The sequence below is a fragment of the Halichoerus grypus genome, chromosome 15 (assembly GCF_964656455.1).
Source record: "Halichoerus grypus chromosome 15, mHalGry1.hap1.1, whole genome shotgun sequence".
Taxonomy (NCBI): Eukaryota; Metazoa; Chordata; class Mammalia; order Carnivora; family Phocidae; genus Halichoerus; species Halichoerus grypus.
The window spans coordinates 4,310,039-4,330,279 of NC_135726.1; the positions used below are offsets into that span (position 1 = coordinate 4,310,039).

Here is a 20,241-nt window from a genome sequence, read left to right on the forward strand (position 1 = left end):
TCTGACTGTCACCAGACCCTGAGCTCTTCGAGGACAGAGATGTCCTTATCCTTGTGTCTGCCGGACCTGGCACATAGTAGGGGCTCATCTAATGTTGGCTGAACCTCTGCGGGGGCCGTGAATCAAACCAAGAAGATGCCGAGACACTGTACTTCACGGTATTGAGCCCGCTGGCTCTCTCTCACCATTATTGCACCCTAAGAGGTGTTCTGAGTGTTGTGAAATCGCATCTAGTGTGAGGAAAGCTAGGACTTGGGGGGCTGCCCTGAGTCAGCTCCTTGACCCCCTAAGTCATCCCCTCTGGGAAAGGCTGCTACATTTTACTTTTACTTTCTGTTGATAGAATATACACAGAGCAGCGCGGATCACGTTGTTGGCATTGAGCGCAACATGACCAGCCCCACCTCGTGCCTCCCTGAGTCCCCCTGCAACGGTAAGCATTATCCTGACTTCTAAAAATGTGGATTCATTGTCCTGTTTTGTATGCAAACCACACACATGCACGCGCACACACACACACACCGCGTGCTCTTTTGTGTCCGGTTCCCCTGACTCGGCGTGACATTCGTGGGACCCAGCCCTGTTGCCCTGTGCACTTGTCAGCCCTCCTTTGTGCTGGGTGGTTTTCTGTCCTATGGATAGACCACATTTTTTTTTCTCACCATTCTATCGTTGATGGGCATTGGGGTCATTTCCAGGGTGAGTCGTGCTGCTAAGAACATTCCAGTACAAGTTCTTACACGTGTACCCGTCCTGCTGTGTGTGTACCGAGGAGTGGAATGGCTCGTGTGCATCTGAGTTCAGCTGTACTAGATATTGCCACAGGGTCAGGAGCTGTTTATCCAATGAATGACTTTCTGGAATCAAAGAATCAGGGGGACAGATAAAGCGAAAGCACGGCCACAGTCAGGGCTGGTGTCACGGTAGGTATTTGGCCCCCTGCTGGGGTTTAATTCCTGGTGGGATTTAATTCTCTGTGGCAGCTATCTTGAAAGTCTTGATGATTTTATCTTTGCGTTTGTGTTTCGTAAGTGAAATGCGATGGGGACAGCAGAGCACGGGTGGGGGGCTTGGTGGCCCTGCCTGCCGCCACCTCCCTGCCTCCCGGCCCGTGCTGCAGCCGCTGGCTCCCTGGCCCTCCCCGGTGATCACTGCTGCTCTCCACCGACTTGTCCGAGAGCATCCTGTGCCCCAGGGAGCGCGTCATTAAGTAATAAATTAAAAACACTGCGACAGGTGGGGGGTGGGGGGCTGCAGAAGAAAGGAGAAAGGTTTTTCCTGCCTTTGAACGAGTAGGCACAGAGTTTCCCTTTGCCTTGGGGGCTGCTGGCCAGAGTTCATCCCACACTTGCTGTGGCCCAGGCCCTCTGCCAAGCACTCCGCACACGTGACCGCATTTAGCCTCTCGGCCCCCCTGGGAGCTCAGCCTTATTGTCATCATCCCCTTCTGCAGACAAGGAGACAGAGACGGGTTGCTGGGAAGTCACCCTCCCGAGGGGTAGCCAGGAAATGGGCACTGGGCGGGTTTGAAAGCCTGTGCTCATTATCCCCTCAGGGTACCTGGCCTTCCTGCAGGGCAGGGTCCCCTCGCCCAGGGCGATCATCCAGGGGAAGCAGAAGAATGTCATGAAGAAGGCTCTCCCCAGCCCCCGGCCTGGATGACAGCCAGGGTGGCCTCAGCAGGAGGCCTGGCTGCATTTATGGCTGGGGGGTTGGCAGTCCCCCTGGGGCCGGAGAGGGGGCCGTGAGGAGGACGGCAGTCTGGAGGGACCCAGGGGTGTCCTGCAGCCCACAGCCCGAGGATGGCAGTGGGCTGCAGAGCCTGGAAAGCTTTGTGAAACGATCATGAGGTCACAACTCATAATGCAGAAGAGGTCGGGTGGAGGCGCCTCGCTGGACACTGGGCCTTTGTTCCGGCAAGGACTGCTGGAGCACTTTGCTCATATCCTCTCCGGGAGGAAGGAAGCGAAGAAGATTTATCTCCCAGAGGCTAATCTACTTCCTTTGGAGAGGCCCCTATCTGTCCCACACAGAACTCTGAATGCCCCCCAGAGAATGCTTTGCAGTGAGTTACTAAGGATCAGACATCGAAGGGCCAAGGATCTAGAGCTTGCTTAGAGAGTCTTAGGAAACGCACATTCGTGTGTGTGTGGGGGGGGGGCACGCTCGTGTGTACTCGAGCAAGTGCCTGTGAGGCTTCTTTCCAAATAGCATTTTCACAAACACCTATATAGTTCATCCTCCCAGCCTGCTGTGAGGTTTTGTTTGTTCATTTTGGTTGGTTGGTTTTTAAACAAGAGGAGAAGGAAAATGACAAGAGGCCGTAAGATTTTCCCTAAATCAGGAGCTCAGCTGGAAAGGGACCGCAGGTCGAGTTGAGGACCTCCCTCCGGGAAGGGAGGCTCTCAGCGGGGAGGGATGGGCAGGAAATGGTTAAGCAGCGTGCCCCCTGCAGCCAGGGGGCCATGGAATGTGTCTGGCTGCAAGTTTCAAGGCAGGCTTGTTCTTTGCCAAGTGCTGACTCTGGTTTCTGCTTCCGCACGGAAGCTGGGTTGGTGCTGCGGGACCCTGACCCCTCAGCCAGACCTGGTTGTATCAGGACGGGATCCCTGACCCAAGCCGGGCCGGCCAGTGTCTGTCCCCGGAAATTGTTGGCGGGACAGATCCTGGAACAGAGGAGATGAAATCTTGGGTGAGGCCAGCAACCTTGTGTCTCCCTTGAGGAGGCGGGTAGGGGCCTCCTGGGCTCCTTGGAGTTCTAAAAATGTTCGAACGAGAGGATGCACGTTTCCTTTTGCCCTGAACCCCACGCATTATGTAGCTGGTCCTGTGTAAAGCCATTCAGGAAATTCGAATTACCAAAGGAGATTCATTGGAAGGACCAGGGGGTGTGTCAGAGAACCCAAAGACAAGGCTGTGGCTGGGCCTCACACGGCTGGAAGCAGGGCTTGAAAAACCAAGAGGAGTGACAGCAGAGCTCTGGGGCCCCATGTGACTGTCCAGGTTACGCACTCCTGATGGAGACGGGGCTTTTGTTACCTGCAACTAAAGGAACCTGAGGAAGACAGACCTGGTTGGAAAGGTGGTCTTCCCATTCAAAAGCAGTGGGTTTCAGAATCCTCCTAGAATTTCAGGGGCCAGGGGAACCACGGAGGACAGGAAAAGTCCAGGATGATTACAAGGAGGAAGAGGCCTCCCCGGGGCAGATGTCTGGTGGAGAGCACCCCGCCCCCAGGCTGGGGGGTGGGTTGGTGGGAACTGGGAGCAAACTCCCATACATGCCATGTTACTAGGACGTGTGCAGACAGAGCCCGGGGTCCAGGGAGGAGTGCTCGAGGGCACAGCACTGCAGCCCAAGAACCTCCAAGGGGACGACTATAGGTGCCTGACAGGGAAGAGTTGGGTCTGGACCCGATCAGAGCAAAGAGAACCTTCTCTTCACCCAGGGCAGCCAAGGGGCCCCCTCGGCAGCACACACGGAAGAGCCACGAAGCACCCTTGGTACCTCTCAGTAAGGTCTCTGCACGGCTGCCTTTTGGTGCCAATCGTTGTGTTCCGGGAACCAACTGAATCCTGTTCTTTCTCCATCATGAGTTCATATATTCCCGTCCCTCCTGAACCCCCAAAGACCGCCATCTCCAAGCACGGGGGCGGGGGTAGGGCTTCAACAGATGCACCTTGAGCGGACACAAACATTCAGTTGGAAACACTCTTATCTGTGGGTTTTGCCTTTGGATCTGGCTGTGTGTCCTGGCCGCGTCGCTGCACATCCATCTGAGCCATGAATACAACCCCATGCTGAAGACGGGCGTCCTTTTAGTGAATCTCTGAGGGTGGCATGGTCCTGGGCACCCTCAACACAAGGTGTGTGGGTGATTTCTTGCTTTTTGTTTCTGGAAGGTGGTCATACCGCTTTTATAAGGAACAAACAAATATGCATGAAAATGGTCGAATGAACGTGCATCCGGGATGCCGCGTCAGCAACGAGATCCGGTTCTCGGTGCAGCATCTGCCCGACATTTTAGCAGCCGCTCTGCTGTGGGGCTTCCTGCCCGCTCCTGGCCCTTGCCTCCATATATCCTTCCCTGTGATGAGGGTGGCGGGACCCTGCCCGCCTCTCTCCAGCAGCCAGGAGACAGCCGGGGTGTCCCTGGGAGGGGACCGAACTTGTGCCCAACAAGAAACCGGGACTCCCAAATCCAGAGATGAGATTTCGAGCAGTGGAGGCAGGTGCTTCCAGAGACGCTAGCCACCAAGGTCCTCAAGGCGTGTCTGGGGAATTCCTTTCAGGAACGCGGAGGCAAGTGGCCTTTCTGTTCCGGAAGGGTCACCGTTTGCATCACATTCCCTGTCCCAGGGACCGCCCTGATTACACTCGTGAGTGACGGAGTCAGAAGGAAGTGATTTAAGCAAGCAGAGTGGGCAGAAAGGACACTGGGCTAAAAATGCCAACCTGGCAGCCCTGACTGCCCATGAATTTGCAAGTTGGTGACATTTTGGTGTTTCTTCAAGTTCTGGCTTATCTGCTTGGGGGGGCGTGTGTGTCCAGACTTCCCAGGGTGGCCCCGGGGGGCCCGGTTCCCGCAGGACGATGCCGCCTCCCCAGCCCGTGGAAGTCGTGGGGACACAAGCCCATGGTGGAGATAGGGAGCAGGCAGCGGGCCCGACCTGGGGTCCCCAGGGGCGCAGGCTGGGAGACGCAGCAGGGAGGAGAGCGCGGTGGTCTAATGAGGGCTCGGGCATTGCCCAGCCTGCCTCAGCTTAGGAGCTTGGGCAAGTCACGGGGCCGTCTGCATCTGTTTCCTTGTCTGTATCATGGGGACAGTAGCTTCTCCTTCAGAGGGGCGCTGTGAGGATGACACATTATGCATCCAAAGCGCAAGCGCTGTCCTTTACGTCCCCGGCCCAGGTTCACAACAATCGCATGTTCCAGAGAGGGTGGAGTTCCTACCTTCCTGTGGGCAGGAAAGAAGGTCAGGGGAAGGAGTAACCTTTACGTAAAGTCAATCATGTCCTGGAAACTTTACGTTTTATTTACTCCAAGAATCCTGTGAGGCAGGGCAGGACTTTTTAAAATGTGACGTCCACGCAAATTCCCTGGGCGGATCTCGTTAAATCGTAGATTCCAACTCAAGAGGTCCGGGGGTGGTGGCTGAGACTCCGCATTTCTTAGACTCTCAGCCCAGGCTGCTGCTGGTCCCCGACCACACTGAATGACAAGAAGGTAGGCGACTCTGACGGCGGGGTTGCCCATTTCACGGGCGAGGAAACAGGTGGAGTGAGGAAACCAAGTTTTCCATTTGACGGAATTCACGTCCAGGGCTTTGGTGTGGAAATGAGAGAAACTACCCACGGAGACAGCTGCAACCCCTTTCTGACCTTTTAAAGTCATAGTCAGAAATCCCAAGCCGCTGTGGTCCACACGCGGTTGTCGCGAAGTGGGCCGGGCCAGCCTCTGGGGTGGGGCCTGCCTTATCCCTGCAGATGCACCCCTGCTTGCAGACAGCGGCGAGGGGTGAGTGGTGCTGCTTTGTTGGGTGTGTCGAAATGAGCAGAGAAACGGGACTAGCAAAGGCTAACCTCTGCCGAGCGCTGAGAGCCAGGTGCCATTTTAAGAGCTGTCCTTAATGCCTAGAATACAGGGTAGGTACACCACCCCAGTTTTACAGATGGGGAAACTGAGCCAGTTTGAGAAGCAGCCCGGGCACACAACTGGGGGGTCTGCAGCGTGCCCTGTCTTTACCCCGAGGCTCTGCCATCTCGGGTCGATGCTGCGTGCATCACAACCAGCCATCCGATGCTGCAGGCGGAGGGCCTTTCTGCTCTTACATTCAGTGAGTTTTGATCCCGTTCATAAGCTGGACGGGCTTCTCCTTTCATTATGGGATCTTTCGTTTCTTTGCCGCAGAGGGCAGGGATTCCAGAAGCAAATCCCGGCTCAGACATTCTCATAGGATTTGGAGCAGGTCCGTTAGATTTTCTCTGCCTCAGTGTCCTTGGAAGTAGTAAGACTTGGTTAATGCCTGAGCCGGCCTCATGGAGCTGGGGGCTGATTAAATGATTCAGCGCTGGTGACGGGCTCAGAACAGGGCTTGGCGCATAGAGAACGCCATTTGTGTGCTTGGTCTGATTGCCTTTTAAAATAGCAACATCCCCATTTGCTCAAAGAACAGACTTGGGTTGGGAAATTCTTTTAATTGGTTCCTGGGGGACCAGACACGCAGTGTGCTCTGCTTCCAACTAGGAGACCCAGGCTCCAGCCTTGGCCCTGCCCTTCCTCACTGTGTGACTTGGCACAAGTCACTAGATCTTTCTGAGCCCCAATTCCGATGTCTGTGAAATCAAGCGTCCTCCTTCCACACCCGATTGCTGTGAGCGTCCCCAGAAATACTGGCTGGAAAGCAATGGCTGAATCTGAGCCTCTTCTTTCTAACCAGTGAATCTGAGGCTCACACAGCCAAGGAAACATCGGAGGGGTGATGGTGTTTCTCGGAGCCTGGTGCATACCACCATTGGAAAGCCCTTGGGGTCGCTAAATAGCACGGCCTCAAAAGTCACGGCTGCTGGCTTTGCTTGTTTGCCACCTCCAGGGCTGCTGAGGGGCTGGGACTGTCCTCTCCACGGTGGGGCTGGGGGAGCTATCCACAGGGCGTCAGCAACGCTCAGCCCTAACAAACGACAGTGTGCCCGTGCTCTCCGAGGGCCGCGGTCCCCACTGCCAGTGCAAGAGGGCTTGGCCCACTGTCCCCACTCTGGGGCGTCACATGATTGCTGAGCCGGAGGCTCTGGCCCGTCTGGGCAGCCTCTTGGGCTGGCTGGGCTGCCGGAGGGCGGACCGTGCTTTCTAAGGGGCATTTGCACAGAACCTGCTTATGCTCTTAGCTTGGCTGGTGCAGCTGAACAAAGATGGAAGCAGGGCCATGGGGCCAGTGGGGCTGCAGGCAGGGAGGAGGGGGGCTGGGGAGGAGCAGGAGAGGGGGAAACCACCCCCCCGCCTCCCGTGGCCCATGGGTTGAGATGCTTCTCTGCACAGACAGGCCATTGGTGGCAAGCTGTCACTCCCTGCTCTGGCCTGGGAGAGGGGGACATGGGGGTCAGGACTCATCAGCCGCTGGGGCGTTTCTAAGGCAGAGTTCGTGCGTGTGTAGCCTGAGGACCCCCTGCCGACCAGGACCTTCCAGAGGTGCTTCTGGGCCAAGGTCAGCAATGCCCAGGACCTTCATTTTTCCATGCAAGTAAGGGATGCTTAGGAGTAACACAAAAAGTGAGTCATTGAGGTAAGGATTCTAATTATTAAGTTACTGTCCGTGGGACCGGGAAAAAATATTAACAAAAACATATGCACGGGCCACCTGGCTGGCTCAGTCAGAGGAGCATGTGACTCTCGGTCTTGGGGTTGTGAGTTCAAGCCCTATGTCAGGTGTAGAGAGGACTTAAGTAAACAAAACTTCAACAAAAAGTACGCACGTCCTTCTCTGCCCCTCCAGGTGGTCTGATGGCAGCACTGATTGGCCAGCTCAGATGGTGATAGTTTGGACCAGGGAAACGGGTTACGTTTATGAGAAGGGACACAGCGACAAGATGCAGGCAAGAGAACAGAGCTTAACGGCAGGACAGGTGGGAGAAGGGTGGGACTCTGGGACAGAGATGAGTGCAGAGGACACTTGTCACGCTGTGGCCACCATGTCTCCTGAATCCCATTCCTGTTCGTGGGGACACACCCACCTGACAGTCAACTTGAGCTCTGAGCCAGTTCGGGTCCCGTGGGAAGCAGACGCCCATTTGGAAGACACTTACGGGGTGTGACCCCTGTGATGGATCCAGGGACGAGGAGGAGCAGGTGGGAAACCTTGTGCCCGCAGGGCGGGTCTGACACCCGAGAGAGGAGAAGCAGGAGGAGGCTCAGCCTGCCGGGCAGCGAGGAGCAAGTCTCAGCCAAGCCACGGGGAGTCCCGCGGTGAGTGAAGATGACCGTGTTGGGGTTCCTGGCTCTGTCATTGTCTGGGATCAGGAACACTGCCAGCTTCTGTCTCAGAGGGACAGCTGAGCAGTGCGCCCCCATGCCACAAACCCGAGAGCGGAGCAGCCCCAAAGAGGGTGGGTTCTGGAAGCAAATGTGCGTTGCAGGAGGTGAGGAGGGTCCCCGGATGAGGGCTGCCGGGGGGGGTGGGGCCAGGGGACAGAGGCAGAAGTGCACTTGCAAACAGGCTGTCACCTGGCTGCCCCTGTCTGGCCCTCGGGGCCCCAGTGGCGGTGGTCTGGCTGGGGCTGTCTGCAACGTGGCGGGAAAGGACGCCGCAGCCCCTGCTTCCGGACGGCTGGGATCTCTTGGAGGACACAGCCCTTCTTCCTCCCAGAGGAGAGGAGATATGATGAGCATAGACTCCTCAGAGAAGAGCCAACCACAGGCGGACCTGCGGCGGGTCAAACGGCGGCCCCCAAGAAGACATGTCTGAGCCCTAACCTCCCGGGACCTGTGCACGTGACCTTATTCGGAAAGAGGAGTTTTGCAGATGTCATGAAGGATCTCAAGATGAGCTCATCCTGGATCAGGACAGGCCCTGAATCTAATGACCAGTGTGTCCTGCCAGGAGACAGCAGAGAAGTCACAGACGTGGACAAGGCCGTGGCCTGGAGGACGGCCAGCAGCCACCAGAAGCCAGGAGAGGCCCAAAGTGCATTCTCCCCCAGAGCCCCAACAGGAAACCAACCCACCAAATTGATTTGGGACTCTGTCCTCTGGGACAGTGAGAAAATACATTTCTGGAGTTCGAAGCCACCTGGCTTGTGGTCCTTTGTTAGAGTGGAGCCCGGAAGCAGTCCCAATACCCAGTCCCGAAAAATCAAGCTTCAGCCCTGGAGGACGATCCCTGACACCTGCCGTCTGAGAAGGGGCAGAGCAGGTAGAGAGGGCTGGGAGGCACCAAACCCCGGAGCCAAACCACCTACGCATCCCTGCATTTTGCCTGTGGTGAACCCGAGGTACAGGGACCGCCTAGGGCAATGCTTGGTCTCCTGGGCATCTTGTTAACATGCAGGTCCCGAGTCACTCGTCTGGGGCAGGCCTGAGATCCTGCATTTGCAAGGGGCTGCCAGAGACGCAGCGGGTCTGTGCACCAAACTGAGCCCAGAGGCCTTGGGATGGTGTGTGTCTGAGTGCTCCCTGGACGATGGCCCGAGGCACCAGTCCTGACAGATTCAGACTTTCTGGGACCAATCCCTGGAATCCACATATTTAACCACTTCCCAGGACACTGAATTTAGTGTGTAGGACTATATGGGTTTCTGCGATGGTCCGATCTGGGAAGACAGCGGTCTCTGAGGAAGTCTGAGTCCCCTCCTGATGGAGGCAAGGAAAACAGTATCCATGTTTTTTGAGCATCTACCCTGTGCCAAGTCCTGGGATAGAAAGCCTTATATTAGGGGAGGAGAGACCAGGGGTCCCTGGGGAGCGGGGGCAGGGTCAGACCACAGGCAAACCCATTCTGTTTTCCAGCCATTTTAGCACCTGGAATTACGGAGCAATTGGCATTTAACAGAGCTGAGTCGATAAGCACCTGCTAACGGATTTGTTTTGAAAACTAAACAGCTGTCCACTTGCCTCGTTAATCTCATTACGCACCTGCTTAGAGTTACCATCTCCCGCAATTCAGTGGCCCTGCCTAATGAGGATGGAGGGGCTCACTCCACATCGGCAGCGGGTCGTGTCATTGAAGACAGAATGGGGGGAAACCTGGTGGGGCCCCCTTTACAAAACCGTGCCCTCGGGGATGTTGGTGGATGAGCACCCGTGTGTGATTCCGGCCCCCTTCTTTCGTCGAGGAAGGTGTGGAGAACCGGCCAGTCCAGCGTGAAGTCATCCCAGGTCTGTAGTAACACAAGGAACGCGAGCGTTCTACAAAACAATGCATTCTGTTTATTGTTTTTTTAAAAATCTCATTTTTCTAAGACTTAGTTGTTGAAATGGTTTTACTTGATGAAACAGAAGCAAGATAGACAGTATTATTATTCTTAAACGGCCTTTTAACATTGTAGCAGCCCCTTGATGTTTCAACTGGCCTGTGAAATCCACAAGTCCAGAAACTCAACAACCGGCCATTTGTGTAAAGGCGTGTGTCCAAGAATGCTAAAATGCAGGGTTGTGCAGAGAAGCAAAAGATGGGAAGCAACCAAAACACTCGTCCGTAAGGGTTTGGCTCAATTATATATTCTTGGATGGCAGCACGTTATGAAAATAAAGGGTTGTGTGAGCTCCGGGGTGGGGTGTATTGTTTGGTACATGGAGGAAAGAGACAAGGTGTGACTCTGGTTGTCGTCAGCTTCTGGTGTGTGTGTTTAAGGGGTGTAGATGCAGTTGGATGTGGTTTCCGAGACCAGCTCTGCGAAAAACCCCGAGAAGCTTCTGGTCTTGGCTGCCTTTGGGGAGCAGGACTGGGAAGGAGTGTGGAGATTTCCCTTTTATTTTATCTTCTCTTAGGACGTTTGAAATTGTTACTGTGTTGGTGTGTTAATGTTTCAACACACAAGTTAACGAAGTGAACCTCTGGGAGCCCTAGCTGGATGGAGGTGCTAGTTTGAGGTCCAGGAAGGAAATACGCAGGCTGAGGCTATTGATGTGGGATTTTGCTGCTTTATACCTGGACAGAGTAGAGCTGATGCTCTTAAAGTCCCCACGGGCTGGTACGGATGGAGGTTGTCAGAACACATGTAGAGTTTGGGCCCACACTTCTTTAAGACTTTGGTTCTTAGGTTTGGGTGTGCATCAGAATCGCTGGGAGGGTTCCTTAAAACGTAGCTTGTCCGGCCCCCCACCACAGTCTCTGATTCCTGACGTCTGTATGGGGCACAAGCATCTGCATTTCTCCCAAGCTCCCCGGTGATGTGGATGCTGCTTGCTCGGGACCCCACATTGAGGACCACAGCTCTGAGGGTCCCTACCCTGCTGTTGGGTATTTCTCTCCCCAGATAATTCACTAGCCCTTCTGCACAAAGCAACCAGCAGCAGGTGGGGGACTTACTAGGCTGTTTCCTGGTTAACGAGGAAAACAGCAAGGATTTCAGCCCAGGCTGCAGCTGAGAATCCTCGGCGGTGCTCGGAGCATCCATACCTACACCGCACCAGATCAGGGATGCCGGAACCTTTCAGCATGGCCTCAGCCTCAGGTAGCTGAAAAACACTGCAGAGGAGGTTTTGAGTATGGGTTGTGCGTCATATCCCAGGGCTGCTGTGGCCGAGTACCCCCAGCCGCGTGGCTGAAACAGCACGCACACGTCCTCACCTGGCCCTGGAGGCCCAGAGTCCGAAATCAAGGTGGCTCTCAGCAGCACTGGTCCTTCAGAGGCCAGAGGCGGGATCTGTCCAGGCCCCCCACCCCCAGCCTGTAGACGGCCACCTTTTCCCCATCTCCTCACATCGTCCTCCCCGTGTGTGTCTGTCTCTGTGTCCAAATCTCCTTTTTGTAGGAACACCTGTCCTATTGGATTAGGGGCCCACCCTGCCCCAGTGTGACCTCATCTGAACTAATGACATCTGCAATGACCCTATTTCCAAATGAGGTCACATTCTGAGTCCGGGCGTTAGGACTTTGGCATATGAATTGAGGGGATAGAATTCAGCCCATCGGGGAACCTGGGTGGCTCAGTCAGTTAAGCCTCTGACTCTTGGTTTCGGCTGAGGCTGTGAGATCGAGCCCTGTGTCAGGCTCCACACTCAGCGTGGAGTCTGCTGGAGATTCTCTCCCTCTGCCTGCTCGCATGCTTTCTCTCTCTCAAATCTTAAAAAAAAAAAAAAAAAAAAAGCAGCTCATAACAGACTGGGCATCAAGTTTGCCTTTTCAAACTGTAATGTGCAGCAAATTACTTGGGGGGACCTTCTTAGAACACAGATTGTGATTCAGTAGGTCTGGGGCAAGACCTGAGACCCAGGTTTCCTAACCAGAATCCCAAGATTGAGGATCAGGTGACACTAAGGATTTTTGTTAATGGTATTGTGGTTGGGTATGAAAGGGTCCTATTTCACAAAGAGATGCAGATGGACCTATTTAAGGCTGAATGTCAGGATGACTCTGGTTTCCTTTTAAATACTATGAACAGTAGGAAATACGGCAAAACGTTAACAGTTGTTGTATCTAGGTAGTGGGTATAAGAGGATTTGTTTTATTCCACTTTTCCTTATGTTAAAATTTTTTTCTTAATAAATGAAAAAAAATCTTTCCAGGTGAGTCTAAGGGGGCAGTGGGGGCTAAGTACCTCTGGAAATGGATGGATGGAAAGACAGACGGACGAGTGGGGGTGGGAGACACATGAGTGGGGTGTTGGTTTGCAGGGGGCCCCCTGAGTGCTCTGGGAACAAGAGCAATGCACACCAGCACCTTCTCCAGGAGGGTACCTAATTCTTCCCCCAGCACCCCTGCCTGCTGTTTGCCTGAGCCTGAGCTCGGGGAGGTGTCGGGAGAGGGGCGGCCTTCTGGGATCCCCCTGCCTGCTTCACTCACTCTGGGGGCGGGGACACTTGATGTTTCTGAGCAGCAGGACTTGCTTCTGTGTCCGCACACTTAGCACAGTGCCCCGCACGCAGCAAATGGGTTGAGTGCGTGGACGGTGGCACACTTACTCCAAGGAACGGGGCTCCTCCAGAGAAGCCAGGCTCGGGGAGGTCAGGCGACCTGTCCCAACTGGGGACCTGGGGTCTGAAGTCCGCCAGGGCTGTCCAGTGAAAACAGGATGCTGTTTCCCATACAGGAAGCCCCATACAGGAATCTAAACGTGCTAGTGGCTGCATTCTAAAATGTGAAAAGAAATGGGCGACATGAATTCTAGTCTCTATTTAACCTGATACAGCTAAGATATTAGTTCAACATGTTATCTCTACTTTAAATTTTGGAGAGGTAGCATGAGGGAGAGCCTTGTGGTCAGGGACCTGCTCTGCACTTGATGGCATGACGGCGGCACGCGCCGACACGTGGGATGAAGGGACAAGGATCCTGCATACACATCACGTCCGTTTCCTCGCTGTGACACTGTACCGTAATTATGGAAGGTGTCACCAAGCGCAAAGCTGAGTGAACCTCTCTGTCCTGTCCTTGCAACTTCCTGTGAAACTATATTTCAAAATGAAACTTAATGAGATATTTTACAATTAAAATTTTTGTCTTAAACAATTTTAAAAGTTAAAAAAAAATACAAAACAACCCAAACTGGTCTCTGAACTCTGGTGGGTTTCATGCTGCCAGCACATTGGGACCAGCCAGCGTTCCTGTGCCCCATAGCATTGGACGCAGCTCCTGCAAACTTTGCTCCTTCCCTCTGGCACAGTGTCATGGGGGATGGGTCTCAGAGGCTTGGTCTGTCCCTCCCACTCGCCAGGTATCTGGTAGACCAGTCACTTAGATAAGTTACTGCCACCCTCTGATCCTCAGTTTGCCTTGTCTGCAGAGTGGGACGAATAGTGGTGCTTTTCCTGCTGGGTTGTTGAGATCCCAAGTGCTGGACGCTTCCCACAGGCCTGGCCCATGGCTCACTGGTGGCGACATTCACCACTGTTGCAGTATTCGAGATCCAAAACGGCAGCTTCCTCTGGTTCCCTTCCATCTTTAATACCCTACTGCCTCTCTCTGCTGGCCTTCCCAAGCCCCAAGTTCCCCACGCATCTCTGCTTGTTTTAACTGCTGGGCAGGAAGTAGGATAACCCCTCTGTGTATCTTTGACACCTAATTCCTGGTTGCCATAGATACACTGTCCCTTCCGGAAAGCTAGTGAGCATGCTGTGGGCTTGGAGGCCAGACCTTCTGCAAAAAATCCGTGCAAAGCCTCTTTTGAAACTTTGGACTTCCTTTATGAGCCCCGCGGCGCTCCCAGCAGAACGTGAGCTTTTCACCATATAAGGCAATCCCCTGAGCGGCCCGGTGCACAGGTGAGCAGCTGTGACCCACTCAGCTCAGCTGCAAGGGCGCCTCCAACTGAGCGTGTGCACAGAGGATTTTAGCAACGAGGAGGTCTTGACACCTTTTATGGTTTTAGAGGAAGAAAGATCTGTGTACCACAAAAGGAGAAGCACAGCTTCGTCGTGGTGAGAAATGGTGGGTTGTCAAACCAGGATGTAACGAACACTGTGGAGTTCACAGAATACTGTGAAGGGGCTGTGTGTGTCCCCAGGTCACCACCGCGTGGCGAGAGGCAGTCAACAGGATGGGGCATAAACTCCCCAAGCCCCAGGGCTCATCCGCGGTGTCTTCTCCTATTGTCCTAGAACCCGTTCTGTCTTCAGAGGACTTTTTTTTTTTTTTTTTTTACTTATTTGACAGAGAGACAGCGACAGCAGGAACACAAGCAGGGGGAGCAGGAGAGGGAGAAGCAGGCTTCCCACCGAGCAGGGAGCCCGATGCGGGGCTCGATCCCAGGACCCTGGGATCATGACCCGAGCTGAAGGCAGACGCTCAACGACTGAGCCACCCAGGTGCCCCTGTCTTCAGAGGACTTTACCTCCTCTGCCTCCAATTCTTCATGCCAGCATCTGGGGGGAAGGGGGTACAGAGGGGCAGGCAGGTCTCTGGGAGCTGGAACTTGAGCTGGGGTCTGAGGGTGAGGCTGTGGGGCAAGTGGGGCGCTTATATCTGGTCGAGTGGAAGGGCCCATGTGAAAGTTCAGAGCCGGGGGGTCGGCATGCTCCCGGAGTGGCTCGGCGTGCGTGTAGGGAGAGATGGCCAAGCTCGGGGTGTGGGGAGTCATGGGGTCTGCGTGGGAGGGTGGAATTCACTGTAGGGTCTTTAAGCAGGCAAGGGGTGTGACCTGACTTAGTGGGATCTCGCTGACCGTTACAAGGAGGCTGGCAGGGACAGAGAGGGGAGCAGACCTGTCCCGAGCACCTCCTGCCGGGGAGATACAGCGCCCGGTGTGGGGGCACAGGTGTGGGGGTGATGCTCACACGGCACCCCTTTGCCCTTCTCACACTGCTGTTCTCCAGCTTCCTTCTTCCTGTGACCCGTTTGAGGACACTGATGAAGGCTTACTTGGAGAACTGGACAGGCAGGGAGACGCTAGAACCCCAAGTAACTGTCATATGCTCCAAACCTGTGAAAAACACATGATTCAGAGAGCCCAGCACAGAAAGAGGAAGGTGAAGGGGAGACTGTATGATGCAGAAACCAGATGGACATGACCTTGGCCAGGTAAGTCACAGTGATGGCCCATGACCTTGATACGATGGTTGAGAAGGTGCTTTACATCTGGAGTCTTCATTCCCCCAAACCCACAACCCTAGTCTAGTCGTGAGAAAAACCTCAGACAAATCCCAGCCGAGGGGCCAGCCACCTCAAACTGCCCAGGTCATAAAAACCAAGGAGAGTCTGAGAAACTGTCCCCGCCCGGAGAGCTCATGTAATGAGGAATCAGTGTTGGTTCATGACTGGTGACGCATGTACACCCACTTAGGATGTTAATCATAGGGCCACTGGGTGTAGGACACACAGGAATTCTCTGTATTATGTTCTCAACAATCTTAAAATCTAACCTTCGTCTGAAATTTTAATTTTTTAAAAATATTTTATTTGTAAGTAATCTCTACACCCAATATGGGGCTCAAACTTATAACCCTGAGATCAAGAGTCACACGCTCTACCAACTGAGCCAGTCAGGTGCCCCTAAAATTTTTATTTTATAAACAAGGGCTGTAGCAAGGTATCTTGTCGTGATCCCGAGCGCCACCTTGTGGGAATATGGCCACATTGGAAAATGGGAGGAAAATGGGAAGAGCCTGTTTCCCGGCCCAACAGTGGCTCCTAATCCAGCGGGGGTGGGGGGCGGGGTGGAAAGGATGCAAAGCAAATACAGGACTCTTCCTCGGGGCTGACTCTGTTTGCACCTGGACCTTGGGCTAGAGACTGAGCTCATCTGTCCCGCTGCCACTGGCCCGAGACTGCCTTGCAGGTGCAGTCAGACCATCTCTTTCATTTCTGTGGCCCCTTGAACCTGCTCCGTGGTGATGGGGGCGGGAGAGCCACCCTCTCGATCCTGGATGAAAGGTCCAGAACTTTCCCCTGATTTTTTTCTGTCCATTCTTGGGAAATTAGGTCTTGGGTCACTTGAGATTGCAAGTGGTCTCAATTTATTAATTAAAAATGTCCAGTCTTGGGGCGCCTGGGTGGCTCAGTTGGTTGGGCGACTGCCTTCGGCTCAGGTCATGATCCTGGAGTTCCGGGATCGGGTCCCGCATCAGGCTCCCTACTCAGCGGGGGGTCTGCTTCTCCCTCTGACCCTCCTCCCTCTCGTGCTCTCTGTCTCTCATTCTCTGTCTCTCACATAAATAAATAAAATCTTAAAAAAAAAAATGTCCAGTCTTGGCTAATAAAGCTTAGACCTTGATTTAATATTAAAACTTCTCCCCTCCTTTTTGGAGTGTGCTGTGGACATCAGGGGAATGTGTTCCTCCTCCTTGCTCCCTTCTTCCCTTACAGCTGCTATTAAAAAAAAAAAAAATTGTGAGAGAGAGCACAAGGTGGTGGGGGGAGAGGCAGAGGGAGAGGAAGAAGCAGACTGGGGAGGAGGGGGCCTCGATCCCAGGACTCTGGGATGACCTGAGCCTAAGGCAGACGCCCAACCGACTGAGCCCCCCCCAGGCACCCCACAGCTGCTATTTTTTTGGCTAGCGTTGCCAGGTAGAACCAGGCTGCCCAGTAACATTTGTGTTTCAGAAGAACAATGAAGAATTACTTTTCAGTGTAAGATGTCTTATGCAACACTGGGGACTATACTAAAAAACTGTTCATCTGAAATTAAAAGTTAACTGGGGGTAGGGGCGCCTGGGTGGCTCAGATGGTTAAATGTCTGCCTTTGGCTCAGGATCAAGTCACAATCTCCAGGTCCTGGGATCTTCGTAGGGCTCCCAGCTCAGCGGGGAGTCTGCTTCTCCCTCTCCCTCTGCCTCTCCCTCTGCCTCTCCCCCTGCTTGTGCTCTCTGTCTCTCAAATGAATAAATAAAAAACCTTCTAAAAAAATGTAACTGGGTATCTTGTATCTTTATTTGCTACATCTGGCAAGCCTGTCTCTGACCCCTGCAGGTTCACAGCTGAGGGAGGGAGGAGAGATGGCGGACAGAAATTCTTTCCTTGATGAACAGTGTGTTAGCTTCCCATTGCTGTTGTAACAAACTACCACATGTTCAGTGGCTTAAGACAGTATTAGCTTATTCTCTTCAGGTCAGGGGGTCGCACTTCTGAAGTCAGGGTGTCAGCAGGGCGGCGTGCTTGCTGGAGGTTCTAGAGCAGAATTTCTCCCCTGCTTTTTCCAGCTTCTAGAAATCCTTCCTCCATCTCCAAGCCAGTAACCCAGCATCTGTCTTCCCTTCCCTGCTCCCCTTCCGTCTTCGTGTCTCCTTGTCTGCCTCTGACCCTCCTGCCTGTCTCTCGGGAGGACCCGTGGTGACATCAGGCCCACCTGCATCATCCAGGATTATCTCCCCTTTTCAAGACCCTCAACTTAATCACATCTGCCACAGTAAGGTCACAGGTTCTCAAGATCTGAACGTGGATGCACGTGGCAAGCTGGCTCCAGCCACCTGGGGCTGGCCCGTGTCCACAGTTGATGTGGATCGAATGGTCACTTCTGTTCGTCCTTGGGAGGCTTCCTTGCCCACCGCAACTCCCCAGACTGGACAGTGTTCGTCCTTGGCTGGTGGCTCCTCCTTTGCCCTGGGCTGGCTGATGCCCCTGCTGGCCGTCGCCGCTGCGCCCTGGCGACTGTCTTTTTCACGGTGACTCCAGGCGGCTGTGCCAACCTTGCCTTCTGAATCCTGTCCTAGATCCTGTCCCTCTAATGAAAAGCTGGGTGGCAGGGTGGTCACTGTCAGGAGCAGACCCTTCTCTGCTGCCCCTACAACCTCTGGTAATGCATGTGTGACGTGGACATTGGCTGGAGCTCTTGGAGAGGCCGCCACCCCCGCTGGCCCTGAGGTGAGAGGCTGGCTCCCCTCTTAGTGCTGGGGAAATGGCCTCAGTGTCCCCAACAAGTCCCCCCCCACCAGATCTCCCCTCTTCTCTATGGCCTTTAAGACCCTCCTTCTGGGAGGGATTAATGCTCCCTGGAGCAGAGATGTGAGCTCATGGGAGGGACGGGTGCAAAGGTGTGGAGCAGTGTAAGAATAGGCTGGTGCGGTGGGAGGAGATGGTGAGTAGGTAGAAGATCCCAAGAGAAAGCTGAAACGTGGACAGACTGACAGAAGAGCTTGGAAAGGGGCGCCTGGGTGGCTCAGTCGGTTAAGGGTCTGCTTTCGACTCAGGTCAGGTTAGTTTTTAAAGGGTATGTAATACAAATGTGCAAATTTGAAGCTTATATAAATATTATTAAAACACAGTGGCCTGACGGGATGGTTGGGAGTCCTAGCCATGCAGACCAATCTGACTGGATGAATGAGCTGTGCTTGCCGGGTCCATGATGGGCTGTGGTTCAGGAGAGGAGGTGGTCACCTTGGGAGGGGACTCCCCAGACCAAGGGTGCTCTCAGCCCAGAAGGGCCCACGGCATCAACACAATTCATCACTATTGATGTTGACCTTGATCACATGGCTGAGGTCGCTTTTGTCGGTTTGTCCATTGTAGGGTTAACCCCTCCCCTGTTTCCATCCTGTACCCTTTGGGAGGAAGTCCTTGTGCGCAGTCCACCTGCAGACTGGGGAATTAGGCTCCACCTCCTTGACTCGGGATCATCTATGTAAATTATGGGTTTTTTTTTTTTTTTTTGAAGATTTGCCTCTTCTACATTTATTAGTCAATCATAGGTATACATGTTTTAATAACCTTTCAAATTTCTTCATGACACGTAGCTCGACAGATAGGGAAAGATGGATCCAAATTTCATTACATAGTACATTCCAGAAACTGAAAAACTGTTCATACCTTGGTGTGTTTGGGATTCATTCCAAAGGCTTTTAGGCTGCTCTGTCGTTGAGAATTGCTAATCACAAAAACTGAGTGGTCATGCCGAATGAGCTCATCCAAGTAGCCCAAGGTCCATTTCTTGGTCTTTGACATCACTATGTTTCCAACATTTACTTCAAATCCACTCTTTTAACACAAAATGTACCCCAAGAGGGGCTGGAGAACCAAGCCACACCCTAAGGGAGTTTGGAAAATTCTAGATATTTCAAACTTGCTCTTGAGAGGAAGGCCTGCAATGGAGTCCATGTGTGCTGGGGGCCAGAACTGTGACTGGGAGTTCTCCCCCCAAAAACCCCAGTTTTTAAAGGGTATGTAATACAAAGGTGCAAAATTGAAGCTTAAATAAATATTATTAAAACACAACAGGAACTGTACTAACTTGTAAGCCAAATCTGGCTGGCTGCCTGTTTGGGGATAGCCAGTGAGTGAGGAATGATTTTCACGTTTTAAATGGGGGAAAAAAATCAACGGAAGAATATTTCAGGATGTGTGAAAATTACATGAAATTGACATTTCAGCGGCCTTCCTGAAAGTCCTACACACAGCCTTGTTCAATGGTGTATTGTCTGTGGCTGTTTTTGTGCAAGGACAGCAGAATCCCGTGGTTGTGACAGAGGCTGAATGGCTTGAAAAATGTAAAGTATTTACTATCTGGCCTTTCACAGAGTAAGCCGGCCAGCCCCTCATTTAGTGCTTAGACCAGTAAAAGCCTTTTTCGTGGAGGACAATTGTATCAATGATGTGGCTTAGCCTTGCCGGCTCGTGGTGAGGGAGAGCGGGAGGACCCTGTGGACAGGGCAGCCACCGTGGATGTCACCAAGGGATTTCCCGCCAGCCAGGGTCCAGCCAAGACGGGGTGGTGGCACCGTCCCAGGTGTAGGCAATGGGCGCGGGGGGAGTCCCTGGCTTTAGAGATCGGAACACTATCAAACCAACTACGTCGGTCTCCTCCTTATTCCCCTGAGCCGGCATGTGTGCATAAATACAGGGGGACCCAATCCTTCTACCACCTTGACTGCAGGTGGCAGAAAGCTAACTTGAATGAGCTGGAGAGCTGGGACCATTTGGTCGTTGGTCTGCAGGACATGGGGTTGGCTGGGCTTTGGGACACTTGGCTTTCCTGGCTCTGCCTCTCCTGGCACATAGGCCTTGGGGGCTCAGACCAGTTTTGCTCAAGAAGCCATGTCTTGCAGACTGCCATCAGCCAGGTGCAGCCCTGAGGCAGGGCCCCTGGAAGGAAGGAACTCCCATGTCCAGATTAAGAGTTGGAGAATGGCCAGGAAGCATCTGATTAGTAGGGAGGATGGAGACA

General features: G+C 53.5%; 1 protein-coding gene across 1 annotated transcript in view; it reads left to right on the plus strand.

Moving 5' to 3' along the window:
• The first annotated feature begins 352 nt into the window (after positions 1-352).
• MEAK7 (MTOR associated protein MEAK7) overlaps positions 353-20,241 on the plus strand; it is a 42,865-nt gene continuing 22,976 nt past the window's right edge. The window contains exon 1 of the mRNA XM_036104922.2: positions 353-433. The gene's annotated coding sequence lies outside the window, so the exon portion shown is untranslated. The remainder of the gene's footprint in view (positions 434-20,241) is intronic.